At 42.1% G+C, this 23,117-nt stretch overlaps 1 protein-coding gene and 1 pseudogene across 5 annotated transcripts in view; one reads left to right on the forward strand and one right to left on the reverse strand.

Annotated features, from left to right (window-relative positions):
* Positions 1-23,117, reverse strand: part of PDS5A (PDS5 cohesin associated factor A) — a 153,350-nt gene that overhangs the window by 103,727 nt on the left and 26,506 nt on the right. The gene's annotated exons all lie outside the window — the stretch shown is intronic.
* LOC103784009 (elongin-C-like) lies at positions 1,734-6,092 on the forward strand (annotated as a pseudogene).

Below are 23,117 nucleotides of genomic sequence, written 5' to 3' on the forward strand. Positions count from 1 at the left end.
TTTTATATTTTATTATTAAAGGCGCCTTCTTTAGGCTCCTTAAAATTGCTATTTCATTTCATGCTTTAATGAGTTTTACACTTCATAATAAAAAGTCATTTTCCACGCTGGACAACATGGCAAGACCCTGTCTCTACAAAAAATACAAAAACTAGCTGGGTGTGGTAGCGTGTGTCTGTAGTCCCAGCTGCATAGGAGGATGAGATAGGAGGGTCCCTTGAGCCCAGGAGGCGGAGGCTGCAGTGCGCCAAGATCACACCACTGCAATCCAGACTAGGCAACAGAGTGAGACACTGTCTTAAAAAAAAAAAAAAAGGCATTTTAAAATTATATTAATGCAGTTGTATTTCTAATTAAAACATTTAAGTATAATTAACCTGCTGTTATTTATGGTTATAAAATTAACCAATGCACACTTTGGAATCATTATAAAATGCAAAGAATCATGAAAAAAAATAAAAGAAAAATCCATAATTTATCAACTCCAGAAACTACCATTCACATTTTTGTGTACTTTATGCTGGCCTGTTTTCTCTGTAATTATGCAAATAACTATAATTCTTTATGTATCAAATCACAATAATTTCCTCAGATCTTAAAAATGATTCTCTAATTATAAATCACAGTTTACTTAATCTGTGTGATGGTTAATACTGAGTGTCAACTTGATTGGATTGAAGGATACAAAGAACTAATCCTGGGTGTGCCTGTGTGTGTGTTGCCAAGAGATTACATTTGAGTCAGTGGGCTGGGGAAGGCAGGTCCACCGTTAAGCTGGTGGGCACAATCTAATCAGCTTCCATCGAATATAAAGTAGGCAGAAAAACGTGAAAAGGGACGGCGGGACTAGCCTCCCAGTCTACATCTTTCTCCCGTGCTGGAAGCTTCCTGCCCTCAAACATCAGACTCCAAGTTCTTCAGTTTGGGGACTCGGACTGGCTCTCCTTGCTTCTCAGCTTGCAGACAGCCTATTGTGGGGCCTTGTGAGTTAATACTTAATAAACTCATATATATATATCCCATTAATATCCTACATACATATATCTCCTATACATATCCTATTAGGGGCGTGTGTGTGTGTGTGTGTGTGTGTGTGTGTGTGTATTCCTGTTAGTTCTGTCCCTCTAAGAGAACCCTAATACAATCTGTCGCCACAGTCAAATATTCAAGCTATATTTTTATTCTGCCAAGATTTTTTATCGTGAGTGTAAAATTTTATTATTATTATTATTTTCTGAGAAAGGGACTTGCTTTGTTGCCTAGGCTGGAGTGCACTGAAGCGATCTCAGCTCATTGCAACCTATGCCTCCCAGACTCAAGCGGTCCTCCAACCTCAGCCTCCCAAGTAGGTGGATCTACAAGCATGTGTCACTATACCTGGCTAATCAAAAAAAAAAAAAAAAATTTGGGGGACCAGGCGAGGTGGCTCATGCCTGTAATCCCAGCACTTTGGGAGGCCGAGGCGGGCAGATCACGAGGTCAGGAGATCGAGACCATCCTGGCCAACACAGTGAAACCCCGTCTCTACTAAAAATACAAAAAATTAGCCGGGCATGGTAGCACACAACTGTAATCCCAGCTACTCAGGAGGCTGAGGCAGGAGAATCTCTTGAACCCGGGAGGCAGAAGTTGCAGTGAGCCGAGACTGTGCCACTTGCACTCCAGCCTGGGCAACAGAGTGAGACTCCATCTCAAAAAAAAAAACAAAAAAAAAAAGTTTTTTTTTTTTTTTTTTTTTTTTTAAGAGACAGGGTTTTGCCATGTTGCCCAGGCTGGTCTCGAACTCCTGGGCTCAAGCGACCTGCCTGCCTCAGCCTCCCAAAGTGTTGGGATTACAGGCATAAGCCACCATGCCTGGGCTATTGCGTATTTTTTTGACACCTATTGAGATAATCATACTTTTTCCCTAATTCTGTTAATACAGTAAATCCCAATGGCTGATTTTCTAATTTTAATTCAAGTTTGCATTCTAATTTTACTATTTTAGTCCAAGTTTGCATTGCTAAAATAAAGACAACTTGGTCATAACATTTTAAGGTATTATATTTTATTTGCTATTACATTATTTCTATTTCTTTGTAATTATATGAAAGAAACTGGCTTATAACTTCTTAAGACAACTGTATCAGGTTTTAGTACTAAATTATACTGGCTTGAAACAAAATAAGCAGTGATCCCTCTTTTTTTCTAACATAGTATATCAAAAGTGTGATAGTAAGACTGGTTTTATTTCTTCCCTAAATATTTAGGGAAGTATAACTGATAAAAGAAGGAATCATAATGGAAATGAGAAAATATTTTGAACTGAATTATAATGTAAATATGAACTACCAAAACTCATAGGATGCACTTACCACTGTACTTAAAGGAAATTTATAATCTTAAATGTGTATTTTACAAAAGAAAGAATGCAATAATCTATATTTCCATCTTGAGAAATTAGATAAATCCAAAGAAACTAGAATCAGGGTTTGTGAAACAAAAGATAGAGAAGGGCTGGACGTGGTGGCTCACATCTGTAATCCCAGCACTTTGGGAGGCCAAGTCAGGAGGATCGCTTGAGCCCAGCAGTTCAAGACAAGGGTCTGGCTCTGTCACCTAGGCTGGAGTACAGTGGCGCAATCTCAGCTCACTGCAACCTCCACCTCCCAGGCTCAAGAGTTCCTTCCACCTCAGCCCCCTGAGCAGCTGATACTACAGCACACGCCACCACACCTGGCTAGGTTTTGTACTTTTTTTTTTTTGTAGGATGGGATTTTGCCATATGTTGCCCAGGCTAAAAAAAATTTTTTTAATTATTGCTATGTAACAAAATACCCCAAAACTCAGTGCCTTAAAACAATAACATGTATTTATCATATGTGGTTGAAGAATTGGAAAGTGGCTTAGCTAAGTCGTGTGGGCCTGTAATCTCTCAAGAGGCTGTACCTGGTCAAGGCTGCAGTTATCTGAAGGCTTGACTGGGCGTGGAGGGTGTGTTTTGAAGGTAACTCATTCTTACGGTTCTAAGTTGACACTTGCTGTTGTTGAAAGGCCTCAGTTCCACACTACATGGGCCTTTCTAGACAGCTCGAGTGAAAAGGCAGTTGGTTTTCCCCTGGTGCAAGATCCAAGAGAGCAAATCTGAAGTGGCAGTCTTTTACGACCTAACCTTGAAAAGCATACATTGTCACTTCTACCACAGCCCGTTCCGTTACTCAGGTCAGCCCCGTTCAGTGTTGCAGGGGACTATACAAGGGAGTAAATACAAGGAAATAAGGATCATTCAGAGCTATCTTGGAGGCTATGATACAATGCCTTCTCATATGTATACCTTATATAGTCTTCTTCCACAATGACTCTGGATTTGGTCAGGTGACTTTTTATTTTATTTTATTTTTTTAAAGACAGAGTCTTGCTCTGTCGCCCAGGCTAAACTGCAGTGGCATGATCTTGGCTCACTGCAATCTCTGCCTCCCAGGTTCAAGGGATTCTTCTGCCTCAGCCTCCCAAGTAGCTGGGAACTATAGGCACTCGCCACCAAGTCTGGCTAATTTTTGTATTTTTAGTAGAGACAGGATTTCACCACGTTGGCTGGGTTGGTCTTCAACTCCTGACCTCAGATGATCAACCTGCATCAGCCTCCCCAAATGCTGGGATTACAGGCATGAGCCTCCATGCCCAGTCCATGTGACTTATTTTGACCAAAGAGACATTAGCAAGCCTGATGCAAGAACAGGCCTGATAAGCATTTGTACGTTGAGATTACAATGCCCCTATGGGAATGTACCCACCATGCTATTAGGAATCCCAGACTATTCAAAAAACAGAGGCTGTGTATACCACATAGACTACGTGGAAGAGAACTAAGGTGCCCTAATTGAGCTGCCATCTAAACTTAGCCATAAGAGTGACCTTGTAGAAGCAAAGTAGAGCTTCATAAATACACACAACGAAGGGGAGAAAACCTGTGGTGGCTGTGAAGGTCCTGATGCCATGTATGTCAAACTGGTATCTTCCGATGGTCATGAATTTATTGCAAAAAGAGAACATGCAGAGCTAAGCGCGGTGGGTCACAGCACTTTGGGAGGCTGAGGCAGGCAGATCATGAGGTCAGGAGTTCGAGACCAGCCTGACCAACATGGTGAAACCCTGTCTCTACTAAAAATACAAAAATTAGCTGGGCCTGGTGGTGCGCACCTATAATCCCAGCTACTCAGGAGGCGGGGCAGGAGAATCGCTTGAACCTAGGAGGCAGAGGTTGCGGTGAGCTGAGATCACGCCACTGCACTCCACCCTGGGCTACAAGAGCAAGACTCCATTTCAAAAAAAAAGAGAGAACATGCACTAGCATGAGGAACAATCAAAAGGCCATGCTGAAGCCAAGCACAGTGGCTCATGCTTATAATCCCAGCACTTTGGGAGGCTGAGGAGCGTGGATCACATGAGGTCAGGAGTTCGAGACCATCCTGACCAACATGGTGAAACCCTGCCTCAATCAAAAATACAAAAATTAGCCAGGCATGGCGGCAGGTGCCTGTACTCCCAGCTACTCGGGAGGATGGGGCAGGAGTATCGCTTGAATCCAGGAGGCAGAGATTGCAGTAAGCCAAGATCGTGCCATTGCACTCCAGCATGGGTGACAAAAGCAAAACTCCGTCTCAAAACCAAAACCAAAACCAAAACCATGTTGAATGACCCAGATCAGTTTGCTGAGAATGAACTCATTGAGGGCAATTTTAGAGAGGTCTGTTCATGTGTGCTATCAAAAGTATGTATGTATTGTCAAGAATGGTGGCTTGCACTTACAATCTCAGCTACTTGGGAGGCTGAGACAAGATGACTGCTTGAGCCCAGAAGTTCTAGGCTGCAGTGAGCTATGATCATGCCAATGCACTCCAGCCTGGTGACAGAACAAAATGCTACCTCTAGAAAAATAAAATAAAAGTTAAAGCATGCATATATTTTACCTACGAGATTCACTAAACTAACAGTTCCACTGAAATTTCTTAATTCCCAATTGCACTTGATATTGCGCTAGAACTGCTGATGCAGACTTCCCAGATTGTTATTAAATTAAAATAAACTGTTTAAAAAAAAAACCAGTGACCCCAGAAGGCACCACATGGAAAAGAAGGACCACAAAGTCTATTCACAGAATTGAAAGAAACAATTATTCATTTTAAGCCACTAGATTTTGCTTTACCACACAGGAACAGAAATGAAATTCCATTCATTCTTCCCTTTTTTAAATATGTCGTTACTGTGCACATTTTTAATGTGCTGTACTGAGGCAGGAAAGATAAAAACTACATTTCCTAGATTCCCTTGCAATGGAGTTGAAGTCGTAATTCTCGTATAGCCCACCAGAGGCACTTATTCAAGATTTGGAAGGTGAAAGTTCAGAAGAGGTGGTGGTGTAGTTTCTGCTGTTGTCAGCTGGCAAGTATGGAGTGAGGTGTTGTGTGTATGTGTGTGCGGGCATGCACATACACAGCAGCTTTCTACTAACTGGCTGTTAGTATTGTGAAGATAGAGGGAAGAAGCATCCATTTTGTGCTGGTACTAATCTATTAAACTGTGTGAGGCTCTGTACCAAATTATAGCAATGGTGACTTCCTAATCACTGGATTACGGCTAAACGTGTGTCCCTACTTAAGAGCTCCAGGGTGGCTTCCTGATTTTCCCACCTTTCTGATTAGAGCACAGGATTCAGCTCTCCTTGTGGGCCAGAAGTGTTCTGGGAGTCTAGTCCTGTAAGCCTGAATTAAGGGTGCTCTTCCAGCAATTCCAAATCACTTTTTAAATATCAAGTTCCCTGTCTGCTTAAAATTACATAACTAAAGCTTGACTGGTGTTTGAAACATGACTCTGATTTTCTCTCAGATCCTTAAACATGTCAGAATCCCCTGTGCCATTCAGGCCTTTTTAAATGCTATTGGCTCTTTGTAGACTAATCTCTTCTTACCTCATCTAATTTATCATACACTTATGAGAATTAAACAATTTCTTGGTAAGTCTGTGTGAATTTTTTCCTGTGGATTGTGTTTTAATACCCTCTGGCTATTTATCTATTGTGGTCTTAGTATTTCTTTTTCTTTTTTTTTTTTTTTTTTAAGAAATGAGCAGGAAAAAATCAAACTAAGTTTTTTGCCCACAGCTAGGTTTTTATAATATTGATAAAAAAGAAACACTAACACCAATACTATTAATAATGATTAACATTTACTGAATATTTACCACATTCCAGCACTCTATAAATATTTTTTGAGACAAATTAACTCAAAATTAAGCATCTTTTCACGTATTTGCCACCTACTCTACGTTTTCTTGGTGACGTGCCTCTCCAAATCTCTTTTCTTTTTTCCTTATGTGTTTTCAGCTGTCATATATTCTGGGTACCAATCCTTTATCAGATACGTATATTGCAAATATTTTCTCCCAGTCTGAGGCTTGTCTTTAACAGCATAGAAAAATTTAATTGATGAAGGATTTAACGTAATCTAACTTTATCAATTATTTTCTTTTATGGTTTGTGCTTTGTGTGTCCTACCTAAGAAATCATTACCTAACCAAAAGTTGTAAAGATTTTCTCCGCTGTGGTATTGATTGATTGATTGATTGACTGATTGGGACGGAGTCTCACTCTGTTGCCTAGGCTGGAGTGCAGTGGCACAATCTCGGCTCAATGCAACCTCCTGCCTCAGCCTCCCAAGTAGCTGGGATTACAGGTGTGCACCACCACACCCAGCTACTTCCAGTAGAGATGGGGTTTCGCCATGTTGGCCAGGCTGGTCTCAAACTCCTGGCCTCAAGTGATCTGCCCGCCTTGGCCTCCCAAAGCGCTGGGATTATAGGCGTGAGCCACCGCGCCTGGCCTTCCGATGTGTTCTTGGAAAAGTTTTATAGTTTTAGGTTTTTATATGTATGTCTATATTCATTCTGAGTTAATTTCTGTATGTACTGAAAGCTTTTGGGTCGAGGTGTTCAAGCCTCATTTCTAAAAAAGACTATTCTTTCTCTTTTTCTACAGGATTGTTTTGGCATCTTTGTTGAAAAAAACTGCTATACCATGTAGGCCTATTTCTGGACTCTGTTGTGTTCCTATTTTCTGTGCCCTTTTACCAATACCACATAGCTTTGATTACTGTAGCTTTATAAAAAAGTTTTGAAATCAGGTAGTATGTGAATCATCCAACTCAACATAAAAATGAGGAAAAGATCTGAACAGACTTAACAAGAGAAACATACACTGGAGGTAGATATATAAAATGGTACAACCACTTCAGATAACTGTATGGCAGTTCTTCATAAAATTTAAAGATGCATTTAACATTTAAGCCAAAAATTCCATTCTTAAGAATTTACTGAAAACATTTCACACAAATACAAGTAAGTGTTCCTAACAGCTTTATTCAGCATATCACAAAACTGAAAATAACCAACTGTCCTTCGAAAGGTAAATGGATAAATCCATTGTGGTATACCCATACAAAAGACTTCTAATTCGCGATAAAAGGAACCTGACAGAAGCAAGGCGCAAATGGGGAGCAGAGAGGACTAAAAAGCAAAAGGAGGAAACTTATGAGGGTGATAAGTTCACTTTAATTGAAGTGATGGTTTCAATGCTATGTATGTATGTCAAAACTTGTCAGGTTGTTATTCCCCGACAGCAATTCTCTGACACCAAATAGGTGTCCTACATTTCAATTCAGTTCTGACACTACCCACCTTAGCGCAGAACCCCACAGGCAAAGTTCTTCCCAAGACTGCCTCCACTTCCGATGCCAGCCCCAATTCTCAGGGACAACTTCCATTTCTGACAGACCAGCTATAAATCTCAGGTTTCCTATAGCCTCCTCAGGTTTAAAAATTTGCTAGAATAACTCACAGAACTCAATGAAAGCACTATATTTATTATTTATTATTTATCTATTTGAAACAGTTTCGCTGTCACCCAGGCTGGAGTGCAGTGGCACAACCGTGGCTCATTACAACCTCCACCTCCTGGGTTCAAGTGATTCTCATGCCTCAGCCTGCCCTAATAGCTGGGTGCATACCACCACATCTGGCTAATTTTTTTTATTTTTAGTAGAGATGGGGTTACATCATGTTGGCCAGGCTGGTCTCAAACTCCTGCCCTCAGGTGATCTTCCCACCTTGGCCTCCCAAAGTGCTGGTTCACACATTACAGGTGTGAACCACTGCACCTGGCCTGAAAGCACTATGTTTACTGTCACAGTTTTATTATAAAGGAAATACTTGGAAGCCTAAACAAGATTGAGCCTGCTCGATCTTGGATGGTAGATCACTGGGGAATACCAGGTGCTGTGAGCTAGAAGGAAAAAGAAAGAAACAGAAAATAACAAGGTGGAAGAAAAGTATGTAACTCAAGAACAGTCAAACTGAAGAGACACATCAGCCAAAGTCTTGGGGGTGAAGAGGGGTGTGTGGATGGGATGGGGACACAGAGCTTTGTATACTCTTCTCATGGAATCTGGACATGTAATCCTCCTAGCATATCACTGTGTTCACCAACCACTAACCTCCCCTGAGCTTTAGTGTTCACAGGATTCACTGGGCTTTATGACGTAGGCATGAATGATAAAATCAAGACTGAACTCAATCTCCAGCCTCCCTCTCCTCCTGGGAGAAAGTTTCAATCCTCTAATTTAAGTGACCAGCCCCATCCTGAAGCTATCTAGTGGCACTGCCAGGAGCTGCCTCATTAGCGTAACAAAGACACTCTCACTTGGGAAATTCCAAGGGTTTTTGAGGCTCTGTGCCAAGAATCAGAACAAAGATCAGATCGATTATTATATGTCATATAATTTAAATATGTCCAAATTATTGTGCAGTAATTCAATTACACCTCAATACAGCTATTAAAATTTTTTTTAAATTTTATTTTTTGAGAAAGGTTCTCACTTTGTCGCCCAGGCTGGACTGCAGTGGTGTGATCAGGGATTACAACAGCCTCAACCTCCCTGGCTCAAGTGATCCTCCTGCCTCAGTCTCCTGAGTAGCTGGGACCACAGATGAATGCCACCATGTGCAACTAATTTTTATTTATTATTATTGGTAGAGATGGGGTCTTGTTATGTTGCCTAGGCTGGTCTCCAACTCTTGGCCTCAGGTGATCCTCCTGCCTTGACTTCCCAAAGTGGTGTAAGCCACTGTGTCCAGCCAAATGAACTTTTTGTAAGTCCAACATAGCAAATGAGAACTCTCACTCACTTTTTAATTGAAATGTAAATTGGTACAACCACTTTGGTGCTTTCAGTTAAGTAGAAGACATACATGCCCAATGATTCAACAATTTCACCTCTGGTGGTGCCCTAAAGCAGCTAGAGTATGTATACAAGGATGATTGGAGTGTTAAGTTTAGCCTAAAGCTGCTTCCTTGCATAAATTCAGCCTAAAGGATTCTCCATACATAGTGAGCTGTACCTAACCAGATTGTAAAAAGACTGTAACCTACTCTCCTACCAATCACACAGAATTGTGGCCAATCACAGGTGGCTGACTGTTCAAACCGTGATCAAATAAGGCAAACACTGAGCTGTAACCAATTCACCTATTTCTGTACCTCACTTTCGTTTTCTGTATATCACTTTCCTTTTTCTGTCCATAAATGTTATCTGACCACTTGGCAGCTCTGCAACTGTTCTGAACCTACTCAAGTTTGGAGGGGGCTGTCCAGTTTGTGAATCATTCTTTGCTCAATTAAATTCTGTTAAATTTAATGTGTCTGGGCCGGGCACAGTGGCTCACACCTGTAATCCCAGCACTTTGGGAGGCCGAGGTGGGTGGATCACCGAGGTCAGGAGTTGGAGACCAGCCTGGCCAACATGGTGAAAACCCATCTCTACTAAAAATACAAAAATCAGCCAGGCGTGGTGGCAGGTGCCTGTAATCCCAGCTACTCGGGAGGCTGAGGCAGGAGAATCACTTGAACCGGGAGGCGGAGGTTGTAGTGAGCCGAGATCGTGCCACTGCACTCCAGCCGGGGTGACAGAGCAAGACTCTGTCTCAAAAAATACATACATATATATATATATATATATATATATATATATATATATGTCTGAAGTTTTTATTTTAACAACAGCAATGTGGTTTGTAAAAGCCAAAAAACTACAAGTGAAAAATGTCAATAGAAGACTGATTAAACTGTATAATGAAATACTATATAGTTAGGCCAGGCGCAGTAGCTCATGCCTGTAATCCCAGCACTTTGGGAGGCTGAGGCCGATGGATCACAAGGTCAGGAGATGAAGACCATCCTGGCCAACATGGTGAAACCCCATCTCTACTAAAAATACAAAAATTAGCTGGGCGTGGTGGCGCATGCCTGGAATTCCAGCTACTCAGGAGGCTGAGGCAGAAGAATCGCTTGAACCAGGGAGTCCGAGGTTGCAGTGAGCCAAGATCACACCACCACACTCCAGCCTGGCGACAGAGCAAGACTCCATCTAAAAAAAAAAGCAATAATACAAAACTCAAACATAACACTGAAGACACAGTAACACAAGGAACCATATAGTATGATTCTAGCCATATAAAATTGAAAAAGTAAAACTAGAAAAAAGCCAGTCATGTTGGCCAATACCTGTAGTCCCAGCTACTTGGGAGGCTGAGGCAAGAGGATGGCTTGAGCCTAGATCAAGGCTATGGCTGAGCTATAGTTGTACATTGTAAGGTGGCTCATGCCCGTAATCACACTTTGGGAGGGAGAGGCAGGAAAATCGCTTGAGCCCAAGTGTTGGAGACCAACCTGGGCAACATAACAAGACCTCATCTCTACCAATAATAATAAATAAAAATTAGCTGTGCATGGAGACATGCGCCTGTAGTCCCAGCTACTCAGGAGAATGAGATGGGAGGATCGCTTGAACCTATGAGGGTGAGGCTGTAATGACCTCTGATCACACCACTGCAGTCCAGCCTGGGCGACAGAGTGAGACCCTTTCTCAAAACCTAAAATGAAAAAAAAAATTTTTTTTTAATAGCTTTATTGGGGCTGGGCAAAGTGGCTCACGCCTTAATTCCAGCACTATGGGAGGCCAAGGTGGGTAGATCACTTGAGGTCAGGAGCTGGAGACCAGCCTGGCCAACATGCTGAAACCCCTTCTCTACTAAAAATACAACAATTAGTCAGGCATGGTGGCACACGCCTGTAGAAATCCCAGGTACTTGGGTCACTGAAGCAGGAGAATCACTTGAACCCAGGAGGCGGAGGCTGCAGTGAGCTGAAATTGCACCACTGCACTCCAGCCTGGACAAAAGAGCAAGACTTCGTTTCCAAAAAAACAAAAACAAACAAACAAACAAACAGCTTTATTAAGGTATAGCTGAACTACTGTACAATACTTTGGATATATTTAAATTGAGCTATGGTTGTACCAGTGTACACTGGCCTGGGCAACAGAGACTCTGTCTAAATAAAGTAAAAAATAAATAAAACTAGAAAAATATGAAACTGGCCAGGAGCAGAGTCTCACACCTGCAATCCCAGCACTTTGGGAGGCCGAGGCAGGAGAATCACTTGAAGTCAGGAGTTTAAGATGAGCCTGGCTAACATGGCGAAACCCCATCTCTACTAAAAATACAAAATTTAGGCGGGCGTGGTGGCAGGTGCCTGTAATCTCAGCTACTTGGGAGGCTAAATGAGATAATCACTTGCCACTGCACTCCAGCCTGGATGACAGAGCGAGACCCTGTCTGGAAGAAAAAAGAAAAGAAAAAAGAAAAAAAGAACCTATTATTTTTAAGAGATATGTAGTGAAAATATAAAAAAACCAAGGAGACTGCATTAACATGGTAATGGAGGAATTACGTATGAAGGAAGAAGCTTATGATTGAGGGGAACACACAACTTCTGGGGGTGCTGATGATATTCTATTTTTTTATACGTATATTCACTTTGTGGTTACTTATTAAACTGCATTTGTTTTATGCACCTTTTATGTTACATTTCAGATATATAAGAATCTAAAGATATATAAGAATTTTAGATACATAAGAATCTCAGGTTCTCTTTAAAGCAGTTAATCTAACCACCTTTTAGATAATGTAGGGGCTTCAGAAATGTGAATTCCTTCACATAAAAATAAAGAAGAGACGAGGAGGAACAGGAGAGAAAGAGAGGAAGAAACAGACCTACAGATTTTTATTTTAATTTTTTGGAGACAGGGTCTTGCTTTGTCACCCAGGCTGGAGCGCAGAGGCGCTCACTGCAGCCTCCACCTCCAGGGCTCAAATGATCCTCCCACTTCAGCCTCCTGAGAAGCTGAGTCTACAGGCATGTGCCACTATGCCTGGCTAAATTTTGGAGTCTTGTTGTTTGTTTTTATTTTTGCAGAGACAGGATTTCATCATGTTGCCCAGGCTGACTCAAACTTCTAGGCTCAAGCAATCCACCCGTCTTGGCCTCCCAAAGTCCTGGAATTACAGGCATGAGCCACTATGCTCAGCCTAGAGATATTAACTGAAGAAAACATAATGGGTTAATGGTAGGTCTAGAACTGAAAACTAAAACCCAGGTTTCAGGATTGCCAATCTAATACTTGCAAGGACACCATTTTAACTCATATGCTGTAAAAGCACTTTCTCTTTGTAGTTTTACTTTTCTCCAATTTTTCTTACATTTTACTTGCTTATTCTGTCTTTCCTGCACTAGACTTTTAAGTTCTGTGAAGGCAATAGATTTAAAATTTATTTGTGTAGTCCTAGAGTCCACAAAAAATGTGCCTCATACAGAGTAAGTACTCAGTATTTCTTGAATTAATGAAACTATTATCCCAGAAAACTTTACATGTATACCAATCTTTGAGCAACAAAAATCAACCTGTCAGGTGTAAAGACAAAGTGAGTTCTGAATTAAACAGGCCATCTAACTTTTATATTAAAATGGCAGTTTACTCACTGAGCATATACATGGACTGCTGGCTAAGATTGAGAATGAACAACCTATTTGCCAATATGTGCTTCTTTGCAGCTTCCTTTCCTATTTTGTACTATTATTTGTAACACAGCCCTTTTATTTATTTAATACGCATTCAAGGTGAAAACTACAGTAGGTGGTGCAGGAGCACAGTTAATGCATAAAGCCATTAGAATTGAAAGTCCACCTAATACACACAAACTAACTTTGGAGTTTAGCACATTAGAGCAACTTCTGGGCCTAAAGCTCAAGTTGAAGTGGCTTACTGACCAAGTTGATCACATCATTATTATGCCTTTTCATTGCACCTAGATTGTAAATTCCTTTTAAGAAAACCTCACAGGCAGGAGTGGTGGCTCATTCTGTAATCCCAGCACTTTGGGAGGCTGAAGAGGGAGGAGCCCTTGAGGCCAAGAGTTCAAGTTCAAGGCTGCAGTGAACTATGACTGCACAACTGCTGCTCCATCCTGAACCACAGAGCAAGACCCCATCTCAGCAACAACAAAAAAAGTGAGCTAGTTTCATACTGAATAAAGTTGGTAACATTTAGATTCCATTGCCAAAATGCTTAGTTTAGGCCCTTATTGCATCATACCCAACTTCAGTCTCTTTAGATTTTAAAACCAAACACAATGCTCCTAAATTAATGTTATCCCAACTCAAACAGTGATTTCCTATGGCCGCATTCCTTATGACATTTTAAACATCATAATCAATTTTATAATTTTGCCTTTTCCACGTCTATACTTATACATATGTATATGTTTATATATAATTATAAAACATTATGTAATGTCAACCCTCCGCTCTAGTCAAACTGGGTTAATTCATTATCTTCCAAAAATATCTTGAGCCTCTTTACAGCTTTACACAGAAAAAAGAAAGCTCACAGAGTTAGACACTTTTTAAAATATGTGAATATGTCCTAGAATTGCTTCTGCTCCTCAATACATACCTACCCTACCCAAACATACACTCTTACTAAATTCTTACCCATCCTTAATGTTTTTGCCCAAATTCCATTTTTTCTTGAGACAGGGTCTCACTCAGTCACGTAGGCTAGAGTGCAGTGGCATAATCACAGGTCACTACAGCCTTAAGCTCTCAGCCTCCCGAGAAGCTTGGACTAAAGTCATGCACCACCACACTCACCTAATTTTCGTATCTTTTGTAAAGACCGGTTTTGCCATGTTATCCAGACTAGTCCTGGACTCCTGGGCTCAAGCGATCCACCTGCCGAGGCCTCCCAATGTGCTAGGACTACAGGTATGAGTTACTACACCCAGTCAACTTCCTCTTCTGAAGGGATCATTGACTCCTTCGTACTGGAAACACTGTACCAATTATGAAGCAATTATTTTACAGCATCTAATGCTGTGGTCATTAGCATAAAAATCATGTCTTCTCAAGAAGGCACTAATCCCAGCACTTTGGGAGGCTTAAGCGGGAGGATCGTTTGATGCCTGGAGTTCAAGGCTGCAGTGAACTCCTAAAGGATCTCCTGAAGGATGGGGGCTGTGTTTTACATATTGCACATCTGCCCTACACACTAAGACATATGTACAAGGTATTTTCTGAAGGAATGAAATGCATTAGTATATTTTTTACATATTCTAGATTTCAGTAATTGACCAAGTCTGAGAACAGAAATGCCTCCAAAATTTGCATTTGGCAAAAACTATGCAAATACACACACACACACACACACACACACACACACATATACATATATCTCACAATACTAAGTACTATTAATAAAGCAACAAAGACAACAAAGCATCAAAATATTTCTTTCAATTTCATTCAATTTCAACAAATTATTCTTTGGGAAAAATTCAATGACCTGTTTTTCTAATACACCAGCATAGACTACTTGATATATAATTTATTACTAATATATTTAGTCAAGGTTAGCATTACTTAATAAGACAAGGTTATTATTTCATACCTAAATTGTGTGGTGCAGAAAAATTAGATGCCACACATTTTACTAGCTTCTTCCTGAACTCCAAACCCAATTCTATTTTAAAGATCCATTCTGGCCAGGTGCAGTGACTCACACCTGTAATCCCAGCACTTTGGGAGGTCAGGGCAGGCGGATCACTTGAGGTCAGGAGTTCGAGACCAGCCTGGCCAACATGGTGAAACCCCGTTTCTACAAAAAAAAAAAAAATACAAAAAATACAAAAATTAGCCAGATGTGGTGGTGCGCACTTGTAATCCCAGCAACTCGGGGGGCTGAGGCATAAGAATTGCTTGAACCTGGGAGGTGGCGGTTGCAGTGAGCCGAGATCGTATCACTGCACTCCAGCCTGGGCAACAAAGCGAACCGTATCAAAAACAAACACACAAACAACAACAACAACAAAAAGATCCATTCTACCAGACCTAAACCATTTAACAAGCACATACTACAAAATACACTATTAGTCGGCCGGGTGCGGTGGCTCATGCCTGTAATCTCAGCACTTCAGGAGGCCGAGGCAGGTGGATCACGAGGTCAGGAGATTGAGACCATCCTGGCTAACACGGTGAAACCCCATCTCTACTAAAAAAACAAAAAAATTAGTGGGGCGTGGTGGCGGGCACCTGTAGTCCCAGCCACTCAGGAGGCTGAGGCAAGAGAATGGCGTGAACCCAGGAAGACGGAGCTTGCAGTGAGCCGAGATCACACCACTGCAGTCCAGCCTGGGAAACAGAGTGAGATTCCGTCTCCAAAAAACAAAAAAAATAAAAAAAACACTATTAATCATTATGGAAGGTTTCTAATGTAGTTAAAAAATGGTTTACTCCATTTATTTCCGCCTTCAAGATAACCCACAAACACGATTCTTAAAAATTACCTGGATACTGACTGTAACAGAACAATCATAATAGAAGTTATTTTTAGCCTCAAGGGGAATTCATAAGGTCCTAAAACATTATGAGTAGCCTTAAAGGCTGAGAGTGTGGCGGGGCACAGTGGCTCACACCTGTAATCCCAGCACTCCGGGAGGCCGAGGTGGGCGGATACCTGAGGTCAGGAGTTTCAGACCAGCCTGACCAACATGGAGAAAGCCCGTCTCTACTAAAAATACAAAAACTTAGCCAGGCTTGGTGGTGCATGCCTGTAATCCCAGCTACTCGGGAGGCTAAGGTAGGAGAATCGCTTGAACCCGAGAGGCGGAGGTTGCAGTGAGCCAAGATCGCACCACTGCACTCCAGCCCGGGCAACAACGGCGAAACTCCATCTCAAAAAAAAAAAAAAAAAAAAAGCTGAGAGTTTGATACATGCATGGCGGGTTCAAAGGCTTTGAGACTTGGTTTTAACATAACCTCAGATGCTCTCTAATCTTTGGGTATTTGTAAGATGGAAGAATAAAACGAGTGAAGACGATATGGTACAAACAAATCATTCTATATTTTGACCCTCACATAATAAATCCTCTATTCTTTTTTTCTTTACAGCTCAAACTGTTTCCATTTTATTTTCTTTACAAATTCTTAATTCTTAAAGCCTATTTGTTTATAGGAACCACTTGCAATAGTACTAATAGCTGCTAACATGTATTGTGTTCCTGCTATGCGTCAGGTACATTTCAAATAATCTGAATACACTATTAACTTATGTAATACAATGATATCTATGAGAAGCATTATTATTAATGCCCCCGTTTAACAGATGAGGAAACAGGCCAAATAAGTTGTCCAAGGGCATAAAAATCTAAATGCAGGCAGCCGGGTGCAGTGGCTCACACCTGTAATCCCAGCACTTTGGAAGGCCAAGGTGGGCGGATCATGAGGTCAGGAGATCGAGACCATCCTGGCTAACACGGTGAAACCCCGTCTCTACTAAAAATACAAAAAATTAGCCAGGCGTGGTGGCAGGCGCCTGTAGTTCCAGCTACTCGGGAGGCTGAGGCAGGAGAATGGCATGAACCCGGGAAGTGGAGCTTGCAGTGAGCAGAGATCACGCCATTGCACTCCAGCCTGGGCGACAGAGCGACACTCTGCCTCAAAAAAAAAAAAAAAAATTAAATGCAGGCAATGTAGCTAGTCACTCACTGCTTAGTACTCTTACCTATATGTTACATATAGTATAGTAGGAGGAATGCTTCCCCAAATGACTACTGAAATACACACATTATACTATAAAAACTGTACTGTATTAGTTGTAACTACTAAGTGATTATGTTCCCAGGCAAACTCAAAAAGCCCACTTTGTCACAATTTAGTTAGATGAAAACTACAGTAGAAAATTTAGATGGGAGCATCTAGCAACTTAATAGATCTCTTAATCCATTAACTGAATGTCAAGTACTCTGGCTTTCCTTTTCCTTCATAAAGGTAAATCGTTTGCCTTATGCTTAAAATGATCAAACATTATGTAAGGTGTTTTTGCTCAAAAATAAAATAAAACACAGCAGTTTTTCTAAGGTTAAACGGATTAAGAGTTGAAAGAAAAAAAAAGCAGGACAGGCGCAGTGGCTCACGCCTGTAATCCTAGCACTTTGGGAGGCCGTGGAGGGGGGACCACTTGAGGTCAGGAGTTTGAGACCAGCCTGGCCAACAAGGCGAAACCTCGTTTCTACTAAAAACACAAAAATTAGCTGGGCATGGTGGCAGGTGTCTGTAATCCCATATACTTGGGAGGTTGAGGCAGGAGAATCGCTTGAACCCAGGAGGCAGAGGTTACAGTGAGCTGAGATCGCATCACTGCACTCAAGCCTGGGTGATGGAGTGAGACTTCATCTCAATAAAAAAAAAAAAAAAGAAAGAAAAAAAAGGAAAGGAAAAGAGATTCAAGCAGACAAGCGTACATATGTGGGAAAAAGGCAGATGGAATTAATTATGGCAAGAGCAGTAAGAGTTTAGAGGAAAATCAACAGTAAGTATAGGGAAATTCCCCTACAGGCACGATGAGAAACGGGTGGTGGGAAAAAGCAGACAGTGGCAGAGAAGCAGAAGTGGGCACCGCCTTCCTATATCAGTTGCCAAAAATATTACCACCCAGAAGAACTTGATGGCAGCTAGAGAAAGGGAAACAAAAAGCTGGTTCTTTGAAAACATCAACAAAACTGACGACTTTTCAGCTAGACTGACCAAGAAAAAAAGACTAAATTACTAGATTCAGAATGAAAATAGACATGTTACTAATTACCTTACAGAAATAAAACCCATCGGCCGGGCGTGGTGGCTCATGCCTGTAATCCCAGAACTTTGGGAGGCCAAGACAGGCGGATCACTTGAGGTCAGGAGTTCGAGACCAGCCTGGGCAATATGGTGAAACCCTGTCTCTACTAAAAATACAAAAAATCAGTCAGGCGTGGTGGCAGGCACCTGTAATTCTAGCTACTTGGGAGGCTGAGGCAGGAGAATCGCTTCAACCCAGGAGGTGTGGATTGCAGTGAGCCAAGATTGCACCACTGCACTCCAGCCTGGGCGTTGCAGCAAGACTTGTGTCTTGGGAAAAAAGAGAAATAAATAAAACTGATCATAAAGGACTACTATAGGCTGGAAGTGGTGGCTCACATCTGTAAAACCAGCACTGTGAGGGGATGAGGTGAGGGGAATTACTTCAGGCCCATGAGTTCGAGATCAGCCTGGGGAACACAGGAAGACCCTATCTCTATTGAGAAAAAAAAATTAATTAAAATATGTTTTTAAAAAATCCTATTTCTATACACTTGGAATGAATAATCTGACAAAGAAATTAAACAAACATGACCAGGCATGGTGGTTCACGCCTGTAATCCCAGCAATTTGGGAGGGTGATGCTAGCGGACCACTTGAGGTCAAGAGCTCAAGACCAGCCTAGCTAACATTGTGAAACCCCATCTCTACTAAAAATACAAAAAATTAGCCTGGCATGGTGGCATGTGCCTGTACTCCCAGCTACTCAGGAGACTGAGGCAGATAACTTGAACCGGGAGGCGGAGGCTGCAGTGAGCCAAGATCATGCCACTGCACTCCAGTCTGGGTGAGAGAGAGACTGTCTGAAAGGGGGGGAAAAAAAGAGAGAGGAAACATGAAATAAACATGAGGGAGTAAACCTGCTTTCTAACAGTAGTGTCCAATCCTTTGGCTTCCCTGGGCCACACTGGAAGAAGAATTGTCTTGGACCACACATAAAATACACTAACACTAAGGATAGCTAATAACCTTAAAACAAACAAAAAAAATTGCACAATAGTCTCATAATGTTTTAAGAAAGTTTATGAATGTGTGTTGGGCCACATTCAAAGCCGTCCTGGGTCACATGTGACCCACGGGCTGTGAGTTGGACCAAGCTTGTTTATAAGAATCCACTTTTTGGGTAACTAATCCAGTCCCAGAAGAGTGAGAACTCACTCTCACAAGATGGCATTATCTATTCATGAGGGATTGGCCCCATGATGGAACACCTCCCAGTAGGCCCCAATTCCCAACACTGCTACAATGAGAACCAAACTTCAACATAAGTTTTGGTGAGGACAAACCTTATCCAAATAATGGCAATGTCCACACAAAAATTTGCACATAAGCCAGGAATGGTGGCTCACTCCCATGATCTTAGCAATTTGGAAAGACAAGGAGGGAGGATGCCTTGAGACAAGGAATGCAAGACTAGCCTGGGCAACCATTGCAAGACCCCATTTCTACTAAAGATTTAAAAATCAGCTGGGTATGGTAGCACGTACCAGTAGTCTCAGCTACTTGAAAGACTGAGGCAGCAGGATTCCTTAAGCTCAGGAGGTAGGCAACACAGCAAGATATCCCGTCTCAAAAAAAAAAAAAAAAGAAAGAAAGAAAAAGAAAAGAGAAATTTGCACAAGAATGTTTACAGCAGCATTATTCACAATAGCCAAAAGGTGAATCAAACCTTTTTTTTTTTTTTTTTTGAGATGGAGTCTTGCTCTGTCACCCAGGCTGGAGTGCAATGGTGCGACCTCGGCTCACTGCATTACTGCAACCTCCGCCTCCCGGGTTCAAGCAATTCTCTGCCTCAGCCTCCCGAGTAGCTGGGTTTATAGGCGCCTACCACCAGGCCCTGCTAATTTTTGTATTTTTAGTAGAGATGGGGTTTTACCATCTTGGCCAGGCTGGTCTTGAACTCCTGACCTCATGATCCACCTGCCTCGGCCTCCCAAAGTGCTGGGATTACACGTGTGAGCTACCACACCTGGCTTTTTTTTTTTTTTTTTTTAAAGACCGAGTCTCACTCTGCTGCCCAGGCTGGAGTGCAGTGGTGCCATCTCAGCTCACTGCAACCTCTGCCTCCTGGCTTCAAGCAATTTTCCTGCCTCAGCCTCCTGAGTAGCTGGGATTAAAGGCATGTGCCACCATGCCCGGATAATTTTTCTATTTTTAGTTGAGATGGCATTTCACCATGTTGGCCAGGCTGGTCTTGAATTCTTGACCTCAGATTATCTGCCCACCTTGGCCTCCCAAAGTGCTGGAATTAGAGGTGTGAGCCACTGAGCCCAGCCCAACCCCATTTATTATCAACTAACAAATGGATAAACAAAATTTGGTACACCTATACACTACAGTATTATCTGGCCATAAAAAGTATAATGAAAGCCAGGCATGGTGGCTCACACCTGTAATCACAGTACTTTGGGAGACCAAGGCCAGAGATCACCTGAGCACAGGATTTTGAGACTGGGCAACATGGTGAAACCCTGTCTCTACAAAAAACACCAAAAAAAAAAAAGATAGCCAGGTGTGGTGGCACATGTCCATAGTCCCAGCTACTCAGGAAGCTGAGGCAGGAGGATTGCTTGAATGCGGGAGGTCGAGGCTTCAGTGAACCCAGACGGAGCCACTACATTTTAGCGAGGATGAAAGAGCAAGAATCTATCTCAAAAAAAAAAAAAAAAAAAAAAAAAGAACTGATGGTATGACTGGGCGAAATGTTATGCTAACTGAAATATGCCAGCCACAACAGACCACTTGCTTATGATTCCATTTATATGAAATGTCCAGATCAGGGAAATGTACATAGACAAAAAGTAGATTAGTGATTCCTTAGGACTGTGGGGAGGAATATGAGGGTAATAGCTAATGGACACAGGGACTTCATTTTGAGATGATAACTGTTCTAAAACTGACTATGAGCTGGTCAAAGTGGCTCACACGATCCCAGCCCTTTGGGGTTCTGAGGCAGGTGGATGGATCATTTGAACCCAGGAGTTCAAGACCGGACTGGGCAACAGGTGAAACCCCATCTCTAAAAAAAAAAGTTTCAACAATTAGCTTGGCATGGTGGCGCACACCCGGCTACGCAGGAGGCTGGGGTGGCACAATCACTGAACTTGCAGGGGCCAGGGCTGCAGTGCATTGCACCACTGCACTCCAGCCAGGGCGACAGAATAAGACTCTGTCTCAGAAAAAAAAAAAAAAAAAAGAAAAACACCACAAAAAACCTGACTGTGGCAATCACTGCAAGCATTTGTGATGATACTAAAAACAACCATACATTTTATTTTATTTTTGAGACAGAGTTTGCTCTTGTTGCCCAGGATGGAGTGTAATGGCATGATCTAGGCTCACCACAACCTCCACCTCCCGAGTTTAAGTGATTCTCCTGCCTCAGCCTCCAGAGTAGCTGGGATTACAGGCATGCGCCATCACGCTTGGCTTATTTTGTATGTTTTTAGTAGAGATGGGGTTTCTCCATGTTGGTCAGGCTGGTCTCAAACTCCCAAGTGATCCGCCCACCTCAGCCTCCCAAAGTGGCGGGATTACAGGTGTGAGCCACCGCACCCAGCCAATTGTACGTTTTAAATGGGTAAACTCTATGGTATGAGAATTATATCTCAACAAAGCTGTTTTTAAAAAAGAAAATTTAGGCCGGGCACGGTGGGTCTCACCTATAATCCCAGCTACTTAGAAGGCTGAGGCAGGAGAATCACTTGAACCCGGGAGGTGGAGACTGCAGTGAGCCGAGATCGTGCCACTGTATACTTCAGCCTGGGTGACAGAGCAAGACTCTGTCTCAAAAAAACAAGTTAGAAATTATTAAGATGGCCAGGCACGGTGGCTCCCGCCTGTAATCTTAACACTTTGGAGGCCGAGGCAGGTGGATGAGGTCAGGAATTCAAGACCAGCCTGGGCAACATGGTGAAACCCCATCTCTACTAAAATAAATAAAATAGAATTTTGTTTGTTTTTGAGATGGAGTCTTGCTCTGTCGCCCAGACTGGAGTGCAGTGGCACCATCTCAGCTCACTGCAACCTCTACCAGGTCATGGGTTCAAAAGATTCTCCTGCCTCAGCCTCCCAAGTAGCTGGGACTACAGGTCTACGCTACCACACCAGGCTAACTTTTGTATTTTTAGTAGAGACAGGGTTTCGCCATGTTGGCCAGGCTGGTCTCCAACCCCTAACCTCAGGTAATCCACCAGCCTCAGCCTCTCAAAGTGCTGGTACTACTACAGGTGGGAGCCACTATGCCCACCCTGAATTTTTTTTTGGTTTTAATTTTTAAAATAGATAGGGTCTCCCCTCTATGGACCAGGCCGGAATACAGTGGCACAATCATAGCTCACTGCAGCCTTGACCTCCTGGGCTCAAGCAATCCTCACATCATCCTCCCAAGTAGCTGGGACTACAGGAATGCATCACCATACTCAGCTTTTTTTTGTACAGCCAGGGCTTCACTATGTTGCCCAGGCTGGTCTCAAATTCCTGGGATCATGTGACCCTCATGCCTCAATCTCCCAAAGTGCTAGGATTACAGAAATAAACCACTCCATCTGGCCTCTGTTCTGCCTCTTAATGGATAGGTAATCTGAATTACTTAGTCTTTCTGTGACTACATAATGAGGACAGCAATATAATCTTGTAAGATTTGATATTTAGAGATGATAATTGCCAGATCTACTGTCTGGCATACATGGGGGCTGTGATAAATTAAATAACCATGTTTTATGAATTCTAAGGCTCAGATCTCTGAAATTGTGATGTGTCTCAAAATCAGCAGTTTTCCAATTAGAGACAGCCAGAAGCAATTGTAAGGAAACTACTGTTACTTGCACTTACACAAATTTCACTTTGAAAATCTTGTGCTGATAACAACTGATAACATCTAGAAAGCACAAGCATCAAATCTTGCAGCATTAAGTGTTAATGGCTCAGAAAAACATCTCAGCAACAACAGTTGGAGCACTCAAAAGAATTCTACATCACGCTGGGCAAGGTGGCTCACGCCTGTGATCCCAGCACTTTG

Source organism: Pan paniscus, chromosome 3 (genome assembly GCF_029289425.2).
Source record: "Pan paniscus chromosome 3, NHGRI_mPanPan1-v2.0_pri, whole genome shotgun sequence".
Lineage (NCBI taxonomy): Eukaryota > Metazoa > Chordata > Mammalia > Primates > Hominidae > Pan > Pan paniscus.